Source organism: Hyla sarda, chromosome 5, assembly GCF_029499605.1.
Source record: "Hyla sarda isolate aHylSar1 chromosome 5, aHylSar1.hap1, whole genome shotgun sequence".
Taxonomy (NCBI): Eukaryota; Metazoa; Chordata; class Amphibia; order Anura; family Hylidae; genus Hyla; species Hyla sarda.
Window position 1 is genome coordinate 204,207,024 of NC_079193.1, and position 22,756 is coordinate 204,229,779.

Consider the following 22,756-nt stretch of genomic DNA (forward strand, 5'->3'; position numbering starts at 1 on the left):
TATTTTTAACCCCTTAAGGACTCAGCCCATTTTGGCCTTAAAAGGGTACTCCACCCCAGGACATCTTACCCCTATTCCAAAGGATAGGGATAAGATGTCAGATTGCGGGGGTCCTGCCACTGGTGACCCCCGGGATCTCGGCTGCAGCACCCCACATTCATTACTGCACAGAGAAAACTCGCTCTGTGCGTAATGACGGGCGATACAGGAGCCAGAGCATCGTGACATCACAGCTCCACCCCCTCGTGACATCACGGCCCGCCCCCTCAATACAAGTCTATGGGAGGGGGCGTGGCGGTCATCACGCCCCTTCCCATAGACTTGCATTAAGGGGACGGGCTGTGACGTCATGAGAGGGCGGAGCTGTGACGTCACGATGCTCCGGCTCCTGTATCGCCTGTCATTACGCACAGAGCGAGTTTGGTCTGTGCAGTAATGAAAGCAGGGTGCTGCAGCCAAGATCGTGGGGGTCCCAGCAGCAGGACCCCTGCCATCTGACATCTTATTCCTTATCCTTTGGATAGGGGATAAGATGTCCTGGGGCGGAGTACCCCTTTAAGGACTAAATCATTTAATTTTTACGTTTTCGTTTTCTCCTCCTCCCCTTCAAAAAATCATAACTCTTTTATATTTTCATCCACAGACTAGTATGAGGGCTTGTTTTTTGCACAACCAGTTGTCCGTTGTAATGCCATCACTCACTTTACCATAAAATGTATGGCGCAACCCAAAAAATATTATTTGTGTCGGAAAAATAAAAGGAAAACAGCAATTGAGCAAATTTTGGAAGGTTTCGTTTTCACGCCGTACAATTGACGGTAAAAATGACGTGTTCTTTTTTATTTGGGTCAATACTATTAAATTTATTACATACTTTTCTATTACTGTTGTGCTTAAAAACTTTTTAAACCAAATTATCACGTTTAAAATCCCTCTATTTTGAAGACATATAACTTTTTTGTTTTTCCGTATAAACTGCTGTATGAGGGCAAATTTTTTGTGCCGTGATCTTTAGTTTTTATTGATACCATATTTGCATATATGAAACTTTTAATACATTTTTAATACATTTTTGGGGGAATAAAATGTTACAAATAAAGCAGCAATTTTTAACTTTTTTTTTTTATGTTCACACCATTCACCGTACGGTATCATCAACGTTATATTTTAATAGTTTGGATATTTATGCACGCGGCAATACCAAATATGTTTATAAAAAAAATTTTTTTACACGTTTAGGGGGGGAAATGGGGAAAATGGGACAATTTACATTATTATTGGGGGAGGGGATTTTTCACTTTTTTATTTTCATTTTTTTTACTTTTTTTTTCTTTTATAGGTCCCATAGGGGACTATTTATAGCAATCATTCGATTGCTAATACTGTTCAGTGCTATACATAGGGCATAGCACTGATCAGTGTTATCGGTCATCTTCTGCTCTGATCTGCTCGATCTCAGACCAGAGCAGAAGACCCATGGAAGGCAGCGGAAGCAGGTGAGGGGATCTTTGTCTGCCGTTCTGGATGATCGGATCTCCGCAGCAACGCTGCGGGCAATCCGATCATCCATTTTAGTGACTGCAGCGCTGCAGATGCCGTGATCTTCATTGATCACAGTTTCTGAGGGGTTAATGGCGGACATCCGTGCGATCGCGGATGTCGGCCATTACCGTCGGGTCTCTGGCTGCTATCAGCAGCCAGTACCTGCCGCGGATGACCCAAGCATTGCTCCGATACATTGCGGTTATGTATAGGACGTAAATGTATGTCCTGGTGCGTTAAGTACCACCTCACCAGGACATACATTTACTTCTGGCGTTGTTAAGGGGTTAAACAGTTTTGGAAATAACTTTTCTTGCATCCTTTCAAAGATATGGGCTTTTGTCACTTTTTGTTTTGAAAGATTTGTTTTTTTGTCGACAATTTGTTGTCTAGGTTACAGACCACGTCTGTGCACTAGAAGCAGTGTCAAGCTGGTGAGATCCTTCCCTCTCTCTTCACATAGCATGAAAGTGATGGCAGGCTGGGACTACAGGAGCCCTGGCCAGCCACCTTATCTGTGTGTTTCCATTAATATTGACAGCTGTCTGATTCCTAGTGAGGGAAACAAAGACTTCTTTAAAGGGGTTCTCCAGTACTTAGACATCTTATCCCCTATCCAAAGGATAGGGGATAAGATGCCTGATCGCGGGAGTCCCACCGCTGGGGACCCCTGGGTTCTTGCACACGGCACCCCGTTTGTAATCAGTCCCCGAAGCGTGTTCGCTCCGGGTCTGATTACCGATGACCACAGGGCCAGCGACGTGTGACGTCACGCCTACGCCCCCGTGTGACATCACGCTCCGCCCCTCAATGCAAGCCTACGGGAGGGGGCGTGATAGCTGTCATGCCCCCTCCCATAGGCTTGCATTGAGGGGCGGAGCGTGATGTCACACGGGGCGGGGGCCCTGTGGTCGTCGGTAATCAGACCCGGAGCGAACACGCTCCGGGGATTGATTACAAACGGGGTGCTGCGTGCAAGATCCCGGGGGTCCCCAGTGGCAGGACTCCCGCGATCAGGCATCTTATCCTTTGGATAGGGGATAAGATGTCTAAGCACCGGAGAACTCCTTTAAGCAAGAGCAGTACCTTTGATCATGTGATCAAAAAGTCCTTAACAGTCAGAATAGGCGCAAGTGAGCAAGATAGAAACTAGTAAGGGGATCTGTTTGCAAGTGTGTGTGTGTGTGTGTGTTTGTGTATGTCAGTTTGTGCATTGTATGTGTGCGCATGTGACTGTGTGTATGACACTGTCCTGGACTCTGTGGGACAACCCACAAATCTCAAGGCCAAACCATAAAGCTGCACTGAGGCTGCCACAGGACAGACAGACAATGTAATGAGGCAGTTGTATGTACCCCTGCAGGGTAGAGTTACACAATCGGGATCTACTGCAAGTTTCCTACTGCTGCTTTTAGCAGCGGAAACTCTGCAGCAGATCCCATTGAAGTCAACATAATTGCTGTGGGTTTTCTGCTGCGTTAAATCTGACACAGCTAAAAACCAGAGCAGTACACTCACTTCTAATTCATTTGTGTGAATGAACCATATATGGTGTATTCACACATACAAGATTCACTACACAGATTGTATAATCCGCAAATTCGAATCCACAATGCAAAGTGTTTTTGATTGCTTTGTAAAATCTGCAACACCCGTATGTGTGAAAATACCTTTAAAATACCCTTGTATGCACAGCCCTGCTTTACTTCACAAAGCCTAAAAAACATTATAGGGTAGATTTATTAAAATCTGAACAAAAGTGACCAGTTGTCCATAGCAACAAATCAGATTTCTTCTCCTATGTTTCAGAGCCCTTTTTAAAAATGATAGAAGCAATCTGATTGGTTGCTATGGGCAACCGGTTAACCTTTCATCTGCACAGGTTTTGATAAATCTCCCCCATATCTTGCCAGCTTTGAACTAATCTATCTATCTATATATATATATATATATATATAAAACTCAACGTGTTTGTGTATGTATGTATGCATGTGTGTATGTGTGCATGTATGTATGCATGTATGGCTGTACGCATGTATGTATGTGTGTATATATGTATGTATGTATGCATGTGTGTATGTGTGTATATATGTATGTATGTGTGTATATATGTATGTATGTATGCATGTGTGTATGTGTGTATATATGTATGTATGTATGCATGTGTGTATGTGTGCATGTATGTATGAATGTATGTATGTATGTATGTATGTGTGTATATATGTATGTATGTATGTATGCATGCATGTATGTATGTATATATATGTATGTATATATGCATGTGTGTATGTGTGCATGTATGTATGCATGTATGTATGTATGTGTGTATATATGTATGTATGTATGTTCCACAAAAACTTTCAAACGGCTAAAGATATTAACATGAAACTTGGCCCACATGTTACTTATATGTCAACAACAAACATAGGATAGATAATTTAACCCTTACTCACCCCCATTTGCCAGGGGCGGGGCTTATGTTTAAAGTCCCATGCAAGTCAATGGGAAATACATGTTACTGCATAACTTCCAAACTGGAGATATTTCGATAATACTTGGTCACATGTTACTTATATGTCAACTTAAAATATAGGGTAGTTAATTTAACCCTTAACTACCCCCATTTGTGAGGGTCAGGGTTTTTTTTTTTAAAGTCCCATGCAAATCAATGGGAAATGTATGTTCCCATCTAATTTCCGTTAGGCTGGAGATATTTCATTACCTGGCACACATATTACGAGTCAGGTATATGAGGACGGGATGGTAGGTCGGGATAGGAGGACTGGATATGAGGACGAGATATGAGGTTGGGATAGGAGGTCGGGTAGGAGGTCAGGATAGGATGTCGGGATAGGAGGTCGTGATAGGAGGACAAGATAGGAGGACTGGATATGAGGACAGGATAGGAGGTCTGGATAGGAGGTTGGGATAGGAGGTCGAGATAGGAGGACGGGATAGGAGGTCAAGATAGGAGGTCGAGATAGGAGGACGGGAAAGGAGGTCGGGATAGGAGGACAGGATATGAGGTCTGGATAGGAGGTCAGGATAGGAGGTCGAGATAGGAGGATGGGATAGGAGGTCAAGATAGGAGGTCAAGATATGAGGACGGGAAAGGAGGTTGGGATAGGAGGACGGGATAGGATGTCAGGATAGGAGGTCGGGATAGGAGGACAAGATAGGAGGACGGGATAGGAGGTCGGGATAGGAGGTCAGGATAGGAGGAAAAGATAGGAGGATGGGATATGAGGACGGGATAGGAGGACTGGATAGGAAGTTGGGATAGGAGGTCGGGATAGGAGGATGGGATAGGAGGTCAAGATAGGAGGTCGAGATATGAGGACGGGAAAGGAGGTCGGGATAGGAGGTCTGGATAGGAGGACGGGATAGGAGGTTGAGATATGAGGTCGGGATAGGAGGTCGGGATAGGAGGACGGGATAGGAGGATGAGGACGGGATAGCAGGATGGGATAGGAGGATGGGATAGGAGGACTGGATAGGAGGTCGGGATAGGAGGTCAGGATAGGAGGTCGGGATGTGGGGTCAGGATATGACAACAATATATGAGGACAGGATATGAAGTAAAAAGCCTGTTCCTTTGTTTCTTTTCCTCCCCAAAAAGGATTAGGAAGGAAAAAACGGGCAACGCCGGGTACTCAGCTAGTCTATATATATAACTCAACGTGTGTGTGTATGTATGTATGTATGTTCCAGCATCACGTCCAAACGGCTAAAGATATTAACATGAAACTTGGCACACATGTTACATATATGTCAACAACAAACATAGGATAGGTGATTTAACCCTTACTCACCCCCATTTGCCAGGCGCGAGTTTAAAGTCCCATACAAGTCAATGGGAAATATATGTTACTGCATAACTTCCAAACGGCTGGAGATATTTCGATAATACTTGGTCACATGTTACTTATATGTCCACTTAAAATATAGGATAGTTAATTTAACCCTTAACTACCCCCATTTGTGAGGGTCAGGGTTTTTGCTTAAAGTCCCATGCAATTCAATGGGAAATGTATGTTCCCACATAACTTCCGTAAGGCTGGAGATATTTCAATAACTGGTACACATATTACGGGTCGGGATAGGAGGTCGACATAGGAGGTCGGGATAGGAGGACGGGATAGGAGGTCGGGATAGGAGGACCGGATTGGAGGACGGGATAGGAGGACGCGATAGGAGGTCCGGGATAGGAGGACAGGGATAGGAGGTCGGGATAGGAGGTCGGGATAGGAGGTCATGATAGGATGTCAAGATAGGAGTATGGGATAGAAGGACTGGATAGGAGGTCGGGATAGGAGGTCGAGATAGGAGGTTGGGATAGGAGGTCGGGATAGGAGGTCGGGATAGGAGGTCGGGATAGGAGGTCGTGATAGGAGGACGGGATAGGAGGTCGAGATAGGAGGACGGGATAGGAGGTCGTGATAGGAGGACGGGATAGGAGGACAGGATAGGAGGATGGGATAGGAGGACAGGATAGATGGACTGGATAGGAGGACAGAATAGGAGGATGGAAAAGGAGGACAGAAAAGGAGGACGGGAAAGGAGGTCGAGATATGAGGACAGGAGAGGAGGACGGGATAGTAGAATGGGAAAGGAGGACGGGAAAGGAGGTCGAGATAGGAGGACGGGAAAGGAGGTTGAGAAATGGACGACGGGAAAGGAGGACGGGATAGGAGGACGTGATAGGAGGACGGGATAGGAGGACGGGATACTAGGACAGGATAGGAGGACGGAATAGGAGGTCGGGATACGATGACGGAATAGGAGGTCGGGATATGACAACAATATATGAAGTCAAAAGCTTCCTCCTTTGTTTATTTTCCTCACCAACAAGGAGTAGGAAGGAAAAACCAGGCAACGCCGGGTACTCAGCTAGTCTATATATATAACTCAACGTGTGTGTGTATGTATGTTTGTATGTGTGTATGTTACAGCATCACGTCCAAACGGCTAAAGATATTAACATGAAACTTGGCTGGCACACATGTTACCTATATGTCAACCACAAACATAGGATAGGTGATTTAACCCCTACCCACCCCGATTTGCCAGGGGCAGAGTTTATGTTTAAGGTCCCATACAAGTCAATGGGAAATAATTGTTACGGCATAACTTCCAAACGGCTGGAGATATTTCGATAATACATGCTACTTATATGTCCACTTAAAATATAGTATAGTTAATTTAACCCTTAACTACCCCCATATGTGAGGGTCAGGGTTTTTGTGTAGAGTCCCATGCAAATCAATGGGAAATGTATCTTCCCCCATAACTTCCATACGGCTGGAGATAATTCAATACCTGGTACACATATTACGGGTTGGGATAGGAAGTCGTGGTAGGAGGTCGGGAGAGGAGGTAGGGATAGGAAGACGGGATAGGTGATCGAGATAGGAGGACGGGATAGGAGGTCGGGATATGAGGACGCGATAGGAGGTTGGGACAAGAGGATGGGATAGGAGGTCGGGATAGGAGGTCGGGATAGGAGGTCAAGATAGTAGGACTGGATAGGAGGACGGGATAGGAGGACGGGATAGGAGAATTGGAGGACGGGATAGGAGGACGGGATAGGAGGACGGGATAGGAGGTCGAGATAGGAGGTGGGGATAGATAGACTGGATAGGAGGACGGGATAGGAGGTCAAGATAGGAGGTCGAGATAGCAGCACGGGATATTAGGATGGGATAGGAGGTCAGGATAGGAGGATCGAGATAGGAGGTTGGGATTAGATGGATTGGATAGGATGACGGGATAGGAGGTCGAGATAGGAGGTCGAGATAAGAGGTTGAGATAGGAGGTCGGGATAGGAGGTCGGGATAGGAGGTCAGGATAGGAGGGCGGGATAGGAGGACAGGATAGGAGGACTGGATAGGAGGACGGGATAGGAGGTTGGGATAGGAGGACGGGATAGGAGGTCGGGATAGGAGGTCGGGATATGAGGACGGGATGTGAGGATTGGATATAAGGTCGAGATATGATGACAGGATAGGAGGTTGGGATGTGAGGACAGGATATGGGGTTGGGATATGATAACAATATATGAGGACGGGATATAAAGTCAAAAACTTCCTCCTTTGTTAATTTTCCTCCCCAACAAGGATTAGGAAGGAAAAACCGGGCAACGCCAGGTATTCAGCTAGTCTATATATATAAAACTCAACGTGTGTGTGCTTGTATGTATGTATGTATGTGTGTATGTTCCAGCATCACGTCCAATCGGCTAAAGATATTAACATGAAACTTGGCACACATGTTACTTATATGTCAACAACAAACATAGGCTAAGTGATTTAACCCTTACTCACCCCCATTTGCCAGGGGCGGGGTTTATGTTTAAAGTCCCATACAAGTCAATGGGAAATATATGTTACTGCATAACTTCCAAACGCCTTGAGATATTTCGATAATACCTGGTCACATGCTACTTATATGTCCACCTAAAATATAGGATGGTTAATTTAACCCTTAACTACCCCCATTTGTGAGGGTCGGGTTTTTGTTTAAAGTCCCATGCAAATCAATGGGAAATGTATGTTCCCACATAACTTCCGTACGGCTGGAGATATTTCAATAACTGGTTCACATATTACGGGTTGGGATAGGATGTCGACATAGGAGGACAGGATAGGAGGACGGGATAGGAGGACCAGGATAGGAGGACCGGGATAGGAGGACCGGGATAGGAGGACGGGGTAGGAGGTTTGGATAGGAGGTCGAGATAGCAGGACGGGATAGGAGGTCGAGATAGGAGGACGGGATAGGAGGTCGTAATAGGAGGACAGGATAGGAGTTCAAGATAGGAGTACGGGATAGGAGGTCGTGAAGGGGAACGGAATAGGAGGTCGGGATAGGAGGATGGGGTAAGAGGACGGGATAGATGGACTGGATAGGAGGACGGGATAGGAGGACGGAAAAGGAGAACGGGAAAAGGAGGACGGGAAAGGAGGACTGGAAAGGAGGTCGAGATATGAGGACGGGATAGGAGGACGGGATAGGAGGACGGGAAAGGAGGACGAGAAAGGAGGTTGAGATAGGAGGACGGGATAGGAGGACGGGATAGGAGGATGGGATAGGAGGACGGGATAGGAGGATGGGATAGGAGGACAGGATAGGAGGACGTGATAGGAGGACGGGATAGGAGGTTGGGAAAGGAGGTCGGGAAAGGAGGTCGAGATAGGAGGACGGGAAAGGAGGACGGGATAGGAGGACGAGGTATTTCAATACCTGGTACACATATTACGGGACAGGATAGGAGTTCAAGATAGGAGTACGGGATAGGAGGTCGTGAAGGGGAACGGAATAGGAGGTCGGGATAGGAGGATGGGGTAAGAGGATGGGATAGATGGACTGGATAGGAGGACGGGATAGGAGGACGGAAAAGGAGAACGGGAAAAGGAGGACGGGAAAGGAGGACTGGAAAGGAGGTCGAGATATGAGGACGGGATATGAGGACGGGATAGGAGGTTGGGATAGGAGGTTGGGATAGGAGGTCGAGATAGGAGGTCGAGATAGGAGGACAAGATAGGAGGACGGGATAGGAGGTCGGGATAGGAGGTCAGGATAGGAGGAAAAGATAGGAGGATGGGATATGAGGACGGGATAGGAGGACTGGATAGGAAGTTGGGATAGGAGGTCGGGATAGGAGGATGGGATAGGAGGTCAAGATAGGAGGTCGAGATATGAGGACGGGAAAGGAGGTCGGGATAGGAGGTCTGGATAGGAGGACGGGATAGGAGGTTGAGATATGAGGTCGGGATAGGAGGTCGGGATAGGAGGACGGGATAGGAGGATGAGGACGGGATAGCAGGATGGGATAGGAGGATGGGATAGGAGGACTGGATAGGAGGTCGGGATAGGAGGTCAGGATAGGAGGTCGGGATGTGGGGTCAGGATATGACAACAATATATGAGGACAGGATATGAAGTAAAAAGCCTGTTCCTTTGTTTCTTTTCCTCCCCAAAAAGGATTAGGAAGGAAAAAACGGGCAACGCCGGGTACTCAGCTAGTCTATATATATAACTCAACGTGTGTGTGTGTATGTATGTATGTATGTTCCAGCATCACGTCCAAACGGCTAAAGATATTAACATGAAACTTGGCACACATGTTACATATATGTCAACAACAAACATAGGATAGGTGATTTAACCCTTACTCACCCCCATTTGCCAGGCGCGAGTTTAAAGTCCCATACAAGTCAATGGGAAATATATGTTACTGCATAACTTCCAAACGGCTGGAGATATTTCGATAATACTTGGTCACATGTTACTTATATGTCCACTTAAAATATAGGATAGTTAATTTAACCCTTAACTACCCCCATTTGTGAGGGTCAGGGTTTTTGCTTAAAGTCCCATGCAATTCAATGGGAAATGTATGTTCCCACATAACTTCCGTAAGGCTGGAGATATTTCAATAACTGGTACACATATTACGGGTCGGGATAGGAGGTCGACATAGGAGGTCGGGATAGGAGGACGGGATAGGAGGTCGGGATAGGAGGACCGGATTGGAGGACGGGATAGGAGGACGCGATAGGAGGTCCGGGATAGGAGGACAGGGATAGGAGGTCGGGATAGGAGGTCGGGATAGGAGGTCATGATAGGATGTCAAGATAGGAGTATGGGATAGAAGGACTGGATAGGAGGTCGGGATAGGAGGTCGAGATAGGAGGTTGGGATAGGAGGTCGGGATAGGAGGTCGGGATAGGAGGTCGTGATAGGAGGACGGGATAGGAGGTCGAGATAGGAGGACGGGATAGGAGGTCGTGATAGGAGGACGGGATAGGAGGACAGGATAGGAGGATGGGATAGGAGGACAGGATAGATGGACTGGATAGGAGGACAGAATAGGAGGATGGAAAAGGAGGACAGAAAAGGAGGACGGGAAAGGAGGTCGAGATATGAGGACAGGAGAGGAGGACGGGATAGTAGAATGGGAAAGGAGGACGGGAAAGGAGGTCGAGATAGGAGGACGGGAAAGGAGGTTGAGAAATGGACGACGGGAAAGGAGGACGGGATAGGAGGACGTGATAGGAGGACGGGATAGGAGGACGGGATACTAGGACAGGATAGGAGGACGGAATAGGAGGTCGGGATACGATGACGGAATAGGAGGTCGGGATATGACAACAATATATGAAGTCAAAAGCTTCCTCCTTTGTTTATTTTCCTCACCAACAAGGAGTAGGAAGGAAAAACCAGGCAACGCCGGGTACTCAGCTAGTCTATATATATAACTCAACGTGTGTGTGTATGTATGTTTGTATGTGTGTATGTTACAGCATCACGTCCAAACGGCTAAAGATATTAACATGAAACTTGGCTGGCACACATGTTACCTATATGTCAACCACAAACATAGGATAGGTGATTTAACCCCTACCCACCCCGATTTGCCAGGGGCAGAGTTTATGTTTAAGGTCCCATACAAGTCAATGGGAAATAATTGTTACGGCATAACTTCCAAACGGCTGGAGATATTTCGATAATACATGCTACTTATATGTCCACTTAAAATATAGTATAGTTAATTTAACCCTTAACTACCCCCATATGTGAGGGTCAGGGTTTTTGTGTAGAGTCCCATGCAAATCAATGGGAAATGTATCTTCCCCCATAACTTCCATACGGCTGGAGATAATTCAATACCTGGTACACATATTACGGGTTGGGATAGGAAGTCGTGGTAGGAGGTCGGGAGAGGAGGTAGGGATAGGAAGACGGGATAGGTGATCGAGATAGGAGGACGGGATAGGAGGTCGGGATATGAGGACGCGATAGGAGGTTGGGACAAGAGGATGGGATAGGAGGTCGGGATAGGAGGTCGGGATAGGAGGTCAAGATAGTAGGACTGGATAGGAGGACGGGATAGGAGGACGGGATAGGAGAATTGGAGGACGGGATAGGAGGACGGGATAGGAGGACGGGATAGGAGGTCGAGATAGGAGGTGGGGATAGATAGACTGGATAGGAGGACGGGATAGGAGGTCAAGATAGGAGGTCGAGATAGCAGCACGGGATATTAGGATGGGATAGGAGGTCAGGATAGGAGGATCGAGATAGGAGGTTGGGATTAGATGGATTGGATAGGATGACGGGATAGGAGGTCGAGATAGGAGGTCGAGATAAGAGGTTGAGATAGGAGGTCGGGATAGGAGGTCGGGATAGGAGGTCAGGATAGGAGGGCGGGATAGGAGGACAGGATAGGAGGACTGGATAGGAGGACGGGATAGGAGGTTGGGATAGGAGGACGGGATAGGAGGTCGGGATAGGAGGTCGGGATATGAGGACGGGATGTGAGGATTGGATATAAGGTCGAGATATGATGACAGGATAGGAGGTTGGGATGTGAGGACAGGATATGGGGTTGGGATATGATAACAATATATGAGGACGGGATATAAAGTCAAAAACTTCCTCCTTTGTTAATTTTCCTCCCCAACAAGGATTAGGAAGGAAAAACCGGGCAACGCCAGGTATTCAGCTAGTCTATATATATAAAACTCAACGTGTGTGTGCTTGTATGTATGTATGTATGTGTGTATGTTCCAGCATCACGTCCAATCGGCTAAAGATATTAACATGAAACTTGGCACACATGTTACTTATATGTCAACAACAAACATAGGCTAAGTGATTTAACCCTTACTCACCCCCATTTGCCAGGGGCGGGGTTTATGTTTAAAGTCCCATACAAGTCAATGGGAAATATATGTTACTGCATAACTTCCAAACGCCTTGAGATATTTCGATAATACCTGGTCACATGCTACTTATATGTCCACCTAAAATATAGGATGGTTAATTTAACCCTTAACTACCCCCATTTGTGAGGGTCGGGTTTTTGTTTAAAGTCCCATGCAAATCAATGGGAAATGTATGTTCCCACATAACTTCCGTACGGCTGGAGATATTTCAATAACTGGTTCACATATTACGGGTTGGGATAGGATGTCGACATAGGAGGACAGGATAGGAGGACGGGATAGGAGGACCAGGATAGGAGGACCGGGATAGGAGGACCGGGATAGGAGGACGGGGTAGGAGGTTTGGATAGGAGGTCGAGATAGCAGGACGGGATAGGAGGTCGAGATAGGAGGACGGGATAGGAGGTCGTAATAGGAGGACAGGATAGGAGTTCAAGATAGGAGTACGGGATAGGAGGTCGTGAAGGGGAACGGAATAGGAGGTCGGGATAGGAGGATGGGGTAAGAGGACGGGATAGATGGACTGGATAGGAGGACGGGATAGGAGGACGGAAAAGGAGAACGGGAAAAGGAGGACGGGAAAGGAGGACTGGAAAGGAGGTCGAGATATGAGGACGGGATAGGAGGACGGGATAGGAGGACGGGAAAGGAGGACGAGAAAGGAGGTTGAGATAGGAGGACGGGATAGGAGGACGGGATAGGAGGATGGGATAGGAGGACAGGATAGGAGGACGTGATAGGAGGACGGGATAGGAGGTTGGGAAAGGAGGTCGGGAAAGGAGGTCGAGATAGGAGGACGGGAAAGGAGGACGGGATAGGAGGACGAGGTATTTCAATACCTGGTACACATATTACGGGACAGGATAGGAGTTCAAGATAGGAGTACGGGATAGGAGGTCGTGAAGGGGAACGGAATAGGAGGTCGGGATAGGAGGATGGGGTAAGAGGATGGGATAGATGGACTGGATAGGAGGACGGGATAGGAGGACGGAAAAGGAGAACGGGAAAAGGAGGACGGGAAAGGAGGACTGGAAAGGAGGTCGAGATATGAGGACGGGATATGAGGACGGGATAGGAGGTTGGGATAGGAGGTTGGGATAGGAGGTCGAGATAGGAGGTCGAGATAGGAGGACAAGATAGGAGGACGGGATAGGAGGTCGGGATAGGAGGTCAGGATAGGAGGAAAAGATAGGAGGATGGGATATGAGGACGGGATAGGAGGACTGGATAGGAAGTTGGGATAGGAGGTCGGGATAGGAGGATGGGATAGGAGGTCAAGATAGGAGGTCGAGATATGAGGACGGGAAAGGAGGTCGGGATAGGAGGTCTGGATAGGAGGACGGGATAGGAGGTTGAGATATGAGGTCGGGATAGGAGGTCGGGATAGGAGGACGGGATAGGAGGATGAGGACGGGATAGCAGGATGGGATAGGAGGATGGGATAGGAGGACTGGATAGGAGGTCGGGATAGGAGGTCAGGATAGGAGGTCGGGATGTGGGGTCAGGATATGACAACAATATATGAGGACAGGATATGAAGTAAAAAGCCTGTTCCTTTGTTTCTTTTCCTCCCCAAAAAGGATTAGGAAGGAAAAAACGGGCAACGCCGGGTACTCAGCTAGTCTATATATATAACTCAACGTGTGTGTGTATGTATGTATGTATGTTCCAGCATCACGTCCAAACGGCTAAAGATATTAACATGAAACTTGGCACACATGTTACATATATGTCAACAACAAACATAGGATAGGTGATTTAACCCTTACTCACCCCCATTTGCCAGGCGCGAGTTTAAAGTCCCATACAAGTCAATGGGAAATATATGTTACTGCATAACTTCCAAACGGCTGGAGATATTTCGATAATACTTGGTCACATGTTACTTATATGTCCACTTAAAATATAGGATAGTTAATTTAACCCTTAACTACCCCCATTTGTGAGGGTCAGGGTTTTTGCTTAAAGTCCCATGCAATTCAATGGGAAATGTATGTTCCCACATAACTTCCGTAAGGCTGGAGATATTTCAATAACTGGTACACATATTACGGGTCGGGATAGGAGGTCGACATAGGAGGTCGGGATAGGAGGACGGGATAGGAGGTCGGGATAGGAGGACCGGATTGGAGGACGGGATAGGAGGACGCGATAGGAGGTCCGGGATAGGAGGACAGGGATAGGAGGTCGGGATAGGAGGTCGGGATAGGAGGTCATGATAGGATGTCAAGATAGGAGTATGGGATAGAAGGACTGGATAGGAGGTCGGGATAGGAGGTCGAGATAGGAGGTTGGGATAGGAGGTCGGGATAGGAGGTCGGGATAGGAGGTCGTGATAGGAGGACGGGATAGGAGGTCGAGATAGGAGGACGGGATAGGAGGTCGTGATAGGAGGACGGGATAGGAGGACAGGATAGGAGGATGGGATAGGAGGACAGGATAGATGGACTGGATAGGAGGACAGAATAGGAGGATGGAAAAGGAGGACAGAAAAGGAGGACGGGAAAGGAGGTCGAGATATGAGGACAGGAGAGGAGGACGGGATAGTAGAATGGGAAAGGAGGACGGGAAAGGAGGTCGAGATAGGAGGACGGGAAAGGAGGTTGAGAAATGGACGACGGGAAAGGAGGACGGGATAGGAGGACGTGATAGGAGGACGGGATAGGAGGACGGGATACTAGGACAGGATAGGAGGACGGAATAGGAGGTCGGGATACGATGACGGAATAGGAGGTCGGGATATGACAACAATATATGAAGTCAAAAGCTTCCTCCTTTGTTTATTTTCCTCACCAACAAGGAGTAGGAAGGAAAAACCAGGCAACGCCGGGTACTCAGCTAGTCTATATATATAACTCAACGTGTGTGTGTATGTATGTTTGTATGTGTGTATGTTACAGCATCACGTCCAAACGGCTAAAGATATTAACATGAAACTTGGCTGGCACACATGTTACCTATATGTCAACCACAAACATAGGATAGGTGATTTAACCCCTACCCACCCCGATTTGCCAGGGGCAGAGTTTATGTTTAAGGTCCCATACAAGTCAATGGGAAATAATTGTTACGGCATAACTTCCAAACGGCTGGAGATATTTCGATAATACATGCTACTTATATGTCCACTTAAAATATAGTATAGTTAATTTAACCCTTAACTACCCCCATATGTGAGGGTCAGGGTTTTTGTGTAGAGTCCCATGCAAATCAATGGGAAATGTATCTTCCCCCATAACTTCCATACGGCTGGAGATAATTCAATACCTGGTACACATATTACGGGTTGGGATAGGAAGTCGTGGTAGGAGGTCGGGAGAGGAGGTAGGGATAGGAAGACGGGATAGGTGATCGAGATAGGAGGACGGGATAGGAGGTCGGGATATGAGGACGCGATAGGAGGTTGGGACAAGAGGATGGGATAGGAGGTCGGGATAGGAGGTCGGGATAGGAGGTCAAGATAGTAGGACTGGATAGGAGGACGGGATAGGAGGACGGGATAGGAGAATTGGAGGACGGGATAGGAGGACGGGATAGGAGGACGGGATAGGAGGTCGAGATAGGAGGTGGGGATAGATAGACTGGATAGGAGGACGGGATAGGAGGTCAAGATAGGAGGTCGAGATAGCAGCACGGGATATTAGGATGGGATAGGAGGTCAGGATAGGAGGATCGAGATAGGAGGTTGGGATTAGATGGATTGGATAGGATGACGGGATAGGAGGTCGAGATAGGAGGTCGAGATAAGAGGTTGAGATAGGAGGTCGGGATAGGAGGTCGGGATAGGAGGTCAGGATAGGAGGGCGGGATAGGAGGACAGGATAGGAGGACTGGATAGGAGGACGGGATAGGAGGTTGGGATAGGAGGACGGGATAGGAGGTCGGGATAGGAGGTCGGGATATGAGGACGGGATGTGAGGATTGGATATAAGGTCGAGATATGATGACAGGATAGGAGGTTGGGATGTGAGGACAGGATATGGGGTTGGGATATGATAACAATATATGAGGACGGGATATAAAGTCAAAAACTTCCTCCTTTGTTAATTTTCCTCCCCAACAAGGATTAGGAAGGAAAAACCGGGCAACGCCAGGTATTCAGCTAGTCTATATATATAAAACTCAACGTGTGTGTGCTTGTATGTATGTATGTATGTGTGTATGTTCCAGCATCACGTCCAATCGGCTAAAGATATTAACATGAAACTTGGCACACATGTTACTTATATGTCAACAACAAACATAGGCTAAGTGATTTAACCCTTACTCACCCCCATTTGCCAGGGGCGGGGTTTATGTTTAAAGTCCCATACAAGTCAATGGGAAATATATGTTACTGCATAACTTCCAAACGCCTTGAGATATTTCGATAATACCTGGTCACATGCTACTTATATGTCCACCTAAAATATAGGATGGTTAATTTAACCCTTAACTACCCCCATTTGTGAGGGTCGGGTTTTTGTTTAAAGTCCCATGCAAATCAATGGGAAATGTATGTTCCCACATAACTTCCGTACGGCTGGAGATATTTCAATAACTGGTTCACATATTACGGGTTGGGATAGGATGTCGACATAGGAGGACAGGATAGGAGGACGGGATAGGAGGACCAGGATAGGAGGACCGGGATAGGAGGACCGGGATAGGAGGACGGGGTAGGAGGTTTGGATAGGAGGTCGAGATAGCAGGACGGGATAGGAGGTCGAGATAGGAGGACGGGATAGGAGGTCGTAATAGGAGGACAGGATAGGAGTTCAAGATAGGAGTACGGGATAGGAGGTCGTGAAGGGGAACGGAATAGGAGGTCGGGATAGGAGGATGGGGTAAGAGGACGGGATAGATGGACTGGATAGGAGGACGGGATAGGAGGACGGAAAAGGAGAACGGGAAAAGGAGGACGGGAAAGGAGGACTGGAAAGGAGGTCGAGATATGAGGACGGGATAGGAGGACGGGATAGGAGGACGGGAAAGGAGGACGAGAAAGGAGGTTGAGATAGGAGGACGGGATAGGAGGACGGGATAGGAGGATGGGATAGGAGGACAGGATAGGAGGACGTGATAGGAGGACGGGATAGGAGGTTGGGAAAGGAGGTCGGGAAAGGAGGTCGAGATAGGAGGACGGGAAAGGAGGACGGGATAGGAGGACGAGGTATTTCAATACCTGGTACACATATTACGGGACAGGATAGGAGTTCAAGATAGGAGTACGGGATAGGAGGTCGTGAAGGGGAACGGAATAGGAGGTCGGGATAGGAGGATGGGGTAAGAGGATGGGATAGATGGACTGGATAGGAGGACGGGATAGGAGGACGGAAAAGGAGAACGGGAAAAGGAGGACGGGAAAGGAGGACTGGAAAGGAGGTCGAGATATGAGGACGGGATATGAGGACGGGATAGGAGGTTGGGATAGGAGGTTGGGATAGGAGGTCGAGATAGGAGGTCGAGATAGGAGGACAAGATAGGAGGACGGGATAGGAGGTCGGGATAGGAGGTCAGGATAGGAGGAAAAGATAGGAGGATGGGATATGAGGACGGGATAGGAGGACTGGATAGGAAGTTGGGATAGGAGGTCGGGATAGGAGGATGGGATAGGAGGTCAAGATAGGAGGTCGAGATATGAGGACGGGAAAGGAGGTCGGGATAGGAGGTCTGGATAGGAGGACGGGATAGGAGGTTGAGATATGAGGTCGGGATAGGAGGTCGGGATAGGAGGACGGGATAGGAGGATGAGGACGGGATAGCAGGATGGGATAGGAGGATGGGATAGGAGGACTGGATAGGAGGTCGGGATAGGAGGTCAGGATAGGAGGTCGGGATGTGGGGTCAGGATATGACAACAATATATGAGGACAGGATATGAAGTAAAAAGCCTGTTCCTTTGTTTCTTTTCCTCCCCAAAAAGGATTAGGAAGGAAAAAACGGGCAACGCCGGGTACTCAGCTAGTCTATATATATAACTCAACGTGTGTGTGTATGTATGTATGTATGTTCCAGCATCACGTCCAAACGGCTAAAGATATTAACATGAAACTTGGCACACATGTTACATATATGTCAACAACAAACATAGGATAGGTGATTTAACCCTTACTCACCCCCATTTGCCAGGCGCGAGTTTAAAGTCCCATACAAGTCAATGGGAAATATATGTTACTGCATAACTTCCAAACGGCTGGAGATATTTCGATAATACTTGGTCACATGTTACTTATATGTCCACTTAAAATATAGGATAGTTAATTTAACCCTTAACTACCCCCATTTGTGAGGGTCAGGGTTTTTGCTTAAAGTCCCATGCAATTCAATGGGAAATGTATGTTCCCACATAACTTCCGTAAGGCTGGAGATATTTCAATAACTGGTACACATATTACGGGTCGGGATAGGAGGTCGACATAGGAGGTCGGGATAGGAGGACGGGATAGGAGGTCGGGATAGGAGGACCGGATTGGAGGACGGGATAGGAGGACGCGATAGGAGGTCCGGGATAGGAGGACAGGGATAGGAGGTCGGGATAGGAGGTCGGGATAGGAGGTCATGATAGGATGTCAAGATAGGAGTATGGGATAGAAGGACTGGATAGGAGGTCGGGATAGGAGGTCGAGATAGGAGGTTGGGATAGGAGGTCGGGATAGGAGGTCGGGATAGGAGGTCGTGATAGGAGGACGGGATAGGAGGTCGAGATAGGAGGACGGGATAGGAGGTCGTGATAGGAGGACGGGATAGGAGGACAGGATAGGAGGATGGGATAGGAGGACAGGATAGATGGACTGGATAGGAGGACAGAATAGGAGGATGGAAAAGGAGGACAGAAAAGGAGGACGGGAAAGGAGGTCGAGATATGAGGACAGGAGAGGAGGACGGGATAGTAGAATGGGAAAGGAGGACGGGAAAGGAGGTCGAGATAGGAGGACGGGAAAGGAGGTTGAGAAATGGACGACGGGAAAGGAGGACGGGATAGGAGGACGTGATAGGAGGACGGGATAGGAGGACGGGATACTAGGACAGGATAGGAGGACGGAATAGGAGGTCGGGATACGATGACGGAATAGGAGGTCGGGATATGACAACAATATATGAAGTCAAAAGCTTCCTCCTTTGTTTATTTTCCTCACCAACAAGGAGTAGGAAGGAAAAACCAGGCAACGCCGGGTACTCAGCTAGTCTATATATATAACTCAACGTGTGTGTGTATGTATGTTTGTATGTGTGTATGTTACAGCATCACGTCCAAACGGCTAAAGATATTAACATGAAACTTGGCTGGCACACATGTTACCTATATGTCAACCACAAACATAGGATAGGTGATTTAACCCCTACCCACCCCGATTTGCCAGGGGCAGAGTTTATGTTTAAGGTCCCATACAAGTCAATGGGAAATAATTGTTACGGCATAACTTCCAAACGGCTGGAGATATTTCGATAATACATGCTACTTATATGTCCACTTAAAATATAGTATAGTTAATTTAACCCTTAACTACCCCCATATGTGAGGGTCAGGGTTTTTGTGTAGAGTCCCATGCAAATCAATGGGAAATGTATCTTCCCCCATAACTTCCATACGGCTGGAGATAATTCAATACCTGGTACACATATTACGGGTTGGGATAGGAAGTCGTGGTAGGAGGTCGGGAGAGGAGGTAGGGATAGGAAGACGGGATAGGTGATCGAGATAGGAGGACGGGATAGGAGGTCGGGATATGAGGACGCGATAGGAGGTTGGGACAAGAGGATGGGATAGGAGGTCGGGATAGGAGGTCGGGATAGGAGGTCAAGATAGTAGGACTGGATAGGAGGACGGGATAGGAGGACGGGATAGGAGAATTGGAGGACGGGATAGGAGGACGGGATAGGAGGACGGGATAGGAGGTCGAGATAGGAGGTGGGGATAGATAGACTGGATAGGAGGACGGGATAGGAGGTCAAGATAGGAGGTCGAGATAGCAGCACGGGATATTAGGATGGGATAGGAGGTCAGGATAGGAGGATCGAGATAGGAGGTTGGGATTAGATGGATTGGATAGGATGACGGGATAGGAGGTCGAGATAGGAGGTCGAGATAAGAGGTTGAGATAGGAGGTCGGGATAGGAGGTCGGGATAGGAGGTCAGGATAGGAGGGCGGGATAGGAGGACAGGATAGGAGGACTGGATAGGAGGACGGGATAGGAGGTTGGGATAGGAGGACGGGATAGGAGGTCGGGATAGGAGGTCGGGATATGAGGACGGGATGTGAGGATTGGATATAAGGTCGAGATATGATGACAGGATAGGAGGTTGGGATGTGAGGACAGGATATGGGGTTGGGATATGATAACAATATATGAGGACGGGATATAAAGTCAAAAACTTCCTCCTTTGTTAATTTTCCTCCCCAACAAGGATTAGGAAGGAAAAACCGGGCAACGCCAGGTATTCAGCTAGTCTATATATATAAAACTCAACGTGTGTGTGCTTGTATGTATGTATGTATGTGTGTATGTTCCAGCATCACGTCCAATCGGCTAAAGATATTAACATGAAACTTGGCACACATGTTACTTATATGTCAACAACAAACATAGGCTAAGTGATTTAACCCTTACTCACCCCCATTTGCCAGGGGCGGGGTTTATGTTTAAAGTCCCATACAAGTCAATGGGAAATATATGTTACTGCATAACTTCCAAACGCCTTGAGATATTTCGATAATACCTGGTCACATGCTACTTATATGTCCACCTAAAATATAGGATGGTTAATTTAACCCTTAACTACCCCCATTTGTGAGGGTCGGGTTTTTGTTTAAAGTCCCATGCAAATCAATGGGAAATGTATGTTCCCACATAACTTCCGTACGGCTGGAGATATTTCAATAACTGGTTCACATATTACGGGTTGGGATAGGATGTCGACATAGGAGGACAGGATAGGAGGACGGGATAGGAGGACCAGGATAGGAGGACCGGGATAGGAGGACCGGGATAGGAGGACGGGGTAGGAGGTTTGGATAGGAGGTCGAGATAGCAGGACGGGATAGGAGGTCGAGATAGGAGGACGGGATAGGAGGTCGTAATAGGAGGACAGGATAGGAGTTCAAGATAGGAGTACGGGATAGGAGGTCGTGAAGGGGAACGGAATAGGAGGTCGGGATAGGAGGATGGGGTAAGAGGACGGGATAGATGGACTGGATAGGAGGACGGGATAGGAGGACGGAAAAGGAGAACGGGAAAAGGAGGACGGGAAAGGAGGACTGGAAAGGAGGTCGAGATATGAGGACGGGATAGGAGGACGGGATAGGAGGACGGGAAAGGAGGACGAGAAAGGAGGTTGAGATAGGAGGACGGGATAGGAGGACGGGATAGGAGGATGGGATAGGAGGACAGGATAGGAGGACGTGATAGGAGGACGGGATAGGAGGTTGGGAAAGGAGGTCGGGAAAGGAGGTCGAGATAGGAGGACGGGAAAGGAGGACGGGATAGGAGGACGAGGTATTTCAATACCTGGTACACATATTACGGGACAGGATAGGAGTTCAAGATAGGAGTACGGGATAGGAGGTCGTGAAGGGGAACGGAATAGGAGGTCGGGATAGGAGGATGGGGTAAGAGGATGGGATAGATGGACTGGATAGGAGGACGGGATAGGAGGACGGAAAAGGAGAACGGGAAAAGGAGGACGGGAAAGGAGGACTGGAAAGGAGGTCGAGATATGAGGACGGGATATGAGGACGGGATAGGAGGTTGGGATAGGAGGTTGGGATAGGAGGTCGAGATAGGAGGTCGAGATAGGATGGGATATGAGGATGGCATATGAGGATGGGATAGGAGGTCAGGATAGGAGGTCGGGATAGAAGGTGGAGATATGAGGACATGAAAGGAGGACGGGATAGGAGGTCGGGAAAGGAGGTCGGATAGGAGGTCGGGATAGGAGGTCAAGATGGGAGGTTGAGATAGGAGGACGGGAAAGGAGTATGGGGTAGGAGGTCGGGATAGGAGGTTGAGATAGAAGGTCGGGATAGGAGGTCGACATAGGAGGTTGAGATATGAGGACGGGATAGGAGGTCAGGATAGGAGGTTGGGATAGGAGGTCGAGATAGGAGGTCGGGATAGGAGGTCGGGATAGGAGGTCGAGATAGGAGGACAAGATATGAGGACGGGATATGAGGTCGAGATATGAGGATGGGAAAGAAGGACGGGATAGGAGGTCGGGATAGGAGGACAGAATACTTATATGTCAACAACAAACATAGGATAGGTGATTTAAACCTTACTCACCACCATTTACCAGGGGCAGGGTTTTTGTTTAAAGTCCCATACAAGTCTGGAAAATATATGTTACTGCATAACTTCCAAACGGCTGGAGATATTTCGATACCTGTTACTTATATGTCCACTTAACATATAGGATAGTTAATTTAACCCTTAACTACCTCCATTTGTGAGGGTCGGGTTTTTGTTTAAAGTCCCATGCAAATCAATGGGAAATGTATGTTCCC